Below are 5387 nucleotides of genomic sequence, written 5' to 3'. Positions count from 1 at the left end.
ACTGCACTGGGTGTGCGCGTGTGTGGTGTGGGGGCTGCACTGCACTGGGTGTGCGCGTGTGCGGTGTGGGGGCTGCACTGGGTGCAGCTCGTCTACCTGTCCAGCAGCGAGCCTGTCTGAATCTGTACCGCTTGGGGATTTTTATGTGATCTTCTCCTTATGCTTCTCTTTCCCAACATTTTAAAACGTGACTCATTTCCTCTTATTCTTGAATGACTCTCTCCTCCTCTTCTTGTTTTTTAACTTGTTGCTCTAAATTTACTTCCTCTCTCATCTCCAGTTTTCACATACAATTCATATTTCCCTTCGATGTTGCAGGATGCTGTTTAATCAACCGTCGGTGCACACATGTGGTCACTGATCGTGGCCGAGGAGCAAATGTCTTCCCAAAGCACAGGTTTTAGCAAGATGCTAAGTGCTGTCATAGGAGGGAAGCATTTTGCTAGGATTTTGTTTTCCGTGGTTCTTCTCATAACCTTTTCAAGCGGCTAAAGCCAGTGATGAGCTGAGGACAGGCCTGGCAGATGTAGCCCGGACTAGTTTTGAAAAACACTTAAATTGATGTTCCAAGCAGAGTGTGAGGGAGTTGTGATGATTCAGGCCAACTTCTCGGGAGCAGTTCTAGCTGCTTCTCCTCCCCCTCCATCCACTGTGTTGTGCTAGGACTTCGGTTGCATCACCACACAAACCGGTCCCCTCAAATTAGCAACCGTAAATATCTTATTTGCTTAAATTATCTTCTTGTAGTAAACTTTTCCTGTCCTAGTATATTCTCAACAATTCCCAGTTTTGTTAATTCCTACTTGAAACTGAATTGCTATTGAGTGTGTGCTTGGTGCCAGCATCCTGTGTCCAGGTCTGAATAAGACATGGCCCTGCCTTTGAGGAACCCAGGGACTCATGGCACAGACACAGACAAAACATCTGGTCCACAGCAAGTAGACTTTTAAGTTTGGTGAATAAAACTATCACTGAATTGAGTCTGCATCAGTGGTTGTGTTTCCACTGGGAAGTCAATTCCAGTTTTCAAGTTCAATTGTTATTGCCCACCGATAATTTCATGTTTGGGAATAGCATATGAAGAAGGATGGTGAACAATCAAACATCTATTTATGTGTGTTCCAAATGATCAATGATAAGTATCCCCTAAAATAATACATGTCCTACCACCTTTGGCCACAGAGAGTGTGAAATAATTGGGAGGCAGATACAAGCACCGCTACTGACATGGGTCTGCAAGGATCCCAACTGCCGAAATGTACACACCGATAAACCACCAGCATCTAACCACCCAAGCCCGTGCAAAATGGAAGATGCAGACCCCTTTAAAATTCCATAACTGAAACAGCCCAGAACATGCTTTTTCCTTCAGAGATATTGGGGACTAGTCTCCATTTCCTTCTAGGAATTACAGGAAGTGTTTTTGTCTTGAATTTGGAGGATCTGAGTTTAAGTACGAGTTCTATCAAGATTTGATTTGAGGTTTTAAGTTTCATAGTTATAAAATGGGAACGATACTAATCCTAGCTACATTACATCTATGATAAGGAAAAAAAAGAGAATAGATACAAAAGTTGCTTTAGAATGATAAAATTTTAAATTAGTAAAATAGGTGTATAGACTGCTATACAACTATAAGGTATTATTACTATAGTTATCAGCATTATTATTATCATCAAAAGCATGTTTTTCTGGTTAATTTTCTTTTGACATGCAAAATTTAGTTGGTTGTAAATTATAAATTTATATGTGAGACATATACGGGAATAGTACAGGACATATTTCAAAAATATAAATAACAAACAACCATGAAGATACTAGGCTTCGTTTAGCAGCTTTCTTCTCACAGTTATAAATATGTTATAGATGATGGCTATGTCTACATGATGCCACAAACTTTACCATTTTTAATTATTTAGATATTTGGCATTATGTACATAAAACACAAATTGTTCACTTTCCATCTTCAAAGACACATTTTACTGTACATTGTTGCTGTTGATATAAATGAAAAGTACTATTTACTGCTTTGTTGTCACTGAATGTTTGGAGAAAAGATGCAAAACACCATAGAGTCATTCCTTAGTTGGAATTTCACATTTTCAGCAACTCTTGGTGTGGTAAAGAAAAGTTAGAATATGGAGGTGAAGCTGGTGCTAAAAATTAAAGTCTTTCCATGTTGGCAGATATACGCATCACATGTGTCCATTCCAAAGCCTGCATTTCTGGATCCGAGACGTGTTCTCATGACCTAGTACCACCCTTCATAGACACGAAGGACAAGGGGTTTCATCGTATGATATTTGCAACCTCTGTTGGCCTATCACCTTTCAAGATGGCTGAACACTGTTGAATCAGTTCTATGAAGAGCCACACTCACTAATTCATTTCTCCCCATCTCTAAAGGGTCTTGCTCTAATATGGCAATAATTTAACCACACAGGTATCCATAGACCGCCCAATTGCAAACAACCCTGTGTAGTTTTCTTACACCATAGAAATCCTGGCTCATCTATGGTTGCTATTAATCATACTCATTTTTTAAGATAATTTCGTTTTAATACATTGTCAATGCTATTCCCTAAGGTGCATAAAAAGTGATCTATCTTGCACACATCTGCTTAGTTCCATTTCCTGATCCTAGAGTATCTATCTAATATCTCTGCTTTTAGCAGAGGGAAGTGACCTAAAGAGGAGATGTGTAAAGTACGCCCTGATCAGTGCTGTAACTTCCAAATGTCTTTAGGGTCACTGCTTAAAAATGGTGCCAGAGAGTAATGGCTGCATATTGTAAGCATTAGGACTCTTCCGTTGGCATCTTATTTAGTTCTTACCTGGCTTGTGCTGCCAGGGACAAGGCTCCCTTCTCTGGGGAGGGGCAGGAGGTGGATATTTCTGAGAGCCAAATAGCCTCTTTGAGAGACTCATAAAGCTACAACTGTAAAAAGGGTCTGCTATTTAAGGCACTTAACTGGTCGCCCACCACCTTACTATTTGCTTAGGTGTGTGGAATAAAATTTATTGTGTCTAGAAAGCACCATTAATGCTTCAATATTAGACTGAGTCACATGAAATTGCTTTTTTTGTGAGTAAAAATGTGATTCAATATTAACAGTATTGTATGGTTCCACCGAATACTTGGGAATATTTTTATTCCTCCCCTTAAGCAACTCTTCCACAGGAATGGAAAATAATGCTTACCAGTACAAAGGATATTAATGTTCTGATTCACATACATATTTGTAAAATGGCACATTCCCTTTAAGAGGATCTAACTAGAAGCCTCTTTTATAAGACACATTCATAGTATCTAGACTAGTTCATGAATAATCTTTAGTAACTAAAGCAATTTTTTTTACCTCACAAATTAAGAGCATCAATAAAATCTAGTAAGTAAATTATCCTATTAGCTTCATCCTAAAATTTGTCTGTCAAATATAGGCTTTTCTGTGGATATAAGAAAATAATTAATGTGAAGAGAAAATTTGAACATAACTACGTCTAACATATGTATTGATTGAAAGAAACAGCTCAATTTTAGAACAGTTACACTGACTCAGTGAGGGGGTTGGGTGAAAACATTTATGTGAAGGGACTAATTTATCCTGTTTGTATTAGAGAACATTAGGGAATTGAAGGGAAATCCAAGCTACTCTTGTGAATATGCATATGATGGGTTCAAAGACATAAAGACATTTGGAATAAAATTTAATAGGTCAGAGAGCAGCATTCATTGGTAGATAGGAACTTAGGAATATTTCTCACTCTTCCACCTCAGACTTGTTTTTTCCTAGAAATGAAACACAGGTCTTGCTGTTACAAAACGTACTCATTTAAACCCAAAGGCGCTGCTGTTATCCACCCAGGCCTTGAAGGAGTGAGGGTGAAGAGGTGTGCGCAGGGAGTGTGCATGCTTTGTGCAAAGACGCAGCAAAAAGCAAAAAAGAAGCACCCTGAAAAAGAAGCTAGCTGAGATTGACGAAGGCATGCTAAATCCTTTTCTAATATGTGCCCACAGTTAGTTCAAGACTGAAGTCAAGTTCACCTGGAAATAACTGAACAGTGGAAGCGAGGATGGGTATTGTTGGCAGACTTCCTGATGCTCAGGTTTGCTGAGTAAGACACAGTAAGCCTTACTGTCAAGAAAGGCCCAAGAAGATGATGAAAAGTGGGCTCTTTTTCGTTGCCTGACCACCGCCATCATGGGTCGCATGCATGCTCCCGGGAAGGGCCTGTCCCAGTCGGCTCTGCCGTTACTGCCGCAGTGTCTCCACCTGGCTGAAGCTGACATCTGATGATGCGAGGGAGCAGATCTACAAACTGGCTAAGAAGGGGCTGACTCCCTCACAAATCAGTGTGATCCTGAGAGACTCGCATGGTGTTGCACAAGTACGTTTTGTGACAGGCAATAAAATCCTGAGAATTCTTAAGTCCAAAGGACTTGCACCTGATCTTCCTGAGGATCTCTACCATTTAATTAAGAGAGCTGTTGCAGTTCAAAAGCATCTTGAGAGAAACAGAAAGGATAAGGATGCTAAATTCCGTCTGATTCTGATCGAGAGCTGTATTCACCGGTTGGCTCGATATTATAAGACCAAACGAGTCCTCCCCCGCAATTGGAAATACGAGTCATCCACGGCCTCTGCCCTGGTTGCATAAATTTGTCTATGTACTCAAGCAATAAAATCATTGTTTAACTAGAAAAAAAAAAGATGAAGTATGAGTGACTTAAAGGCAAGACGTGGTTCTTTAAATGGCATCTATTCTATGTGAAATAACTTCATTTGAAATAAATTATTTGATTTATTTAGTTAAGATTTGTCCTTTTTCACGTTAATCATAAGAACAATAACACATTACTGATATAAGATATGAGTGTATCAATACTTTAAAACTGAATGAGCCTCTATGGGGAAGAGAGTCAGAAAATTGTTCTCTGTTGCCAAATCCTGGTGACGGACATTCTGAAGTTGGGAAAAAGGTGAAGGCTTGTTTCAGCCAACATGTTTGACTCCCTTGAATAGATAACCTGATGTCTGATGTGCTCAGCTATATCCATTTCTGATCCGAACCCACCCTTCATCTCTGGTATCTCTGGATGCAAGAAAAGTGTCCACATGACCAAGCACCACTCTTCCCAGAGACAACAAGTATCCCCCTGAACTCACTATATTTTGGCCATAACATTGTCCTGGAGCCCTCACGGTTCTTAAATGGACACTCCACACAATAAATCTTACCATGAAGTTATCTAGGAGAATCTTTACAGATATTTTGTGAAGTTTCAGAGACATGGAAACATGCCATTCTCATAAAATGATCATTTGGATTTACTTTTGAAGCAATCGTCACACATGTTACTTGTAGTCAGCTTCTAAAGCATTAAA

General features: G+C 39.6%; 1 pseudogene; it reads left to right on the top strand.

Annotated features, from left to right (window-relative positions):
* The first annotated feature begins 4202 nt into the window (after positions 1 to 4202).
* LOC109383181 (40S ribosomal protein S13 pseudogene) lies at positions 4203 to 4680 on the top strand (annotated as a pseudogene).
* The last annotated feature ends 707 nt before the right edge of the window (positions 4681 to 5387 follow it).

The sequence above is a fragment of the Hipposideros armiger genome, unplaced genomic scaffold, assembly GCF_001890085.2.
Source record: "Hipposideros armiger isolate ML-2016 unplaced genomic scaffold, ASM189008v1 scaffold_77, whole genome shotgun sequence".
Lineage (NCBI taxonomy): Eukaryota > Metazoa > Chordata > Mammalia > Chiroptera > Hipposideridae > Hipposideros > Hipposideros armiger.
This window is presented reverse-complemented; position numbering and strand designations above follow the sequence as displayed.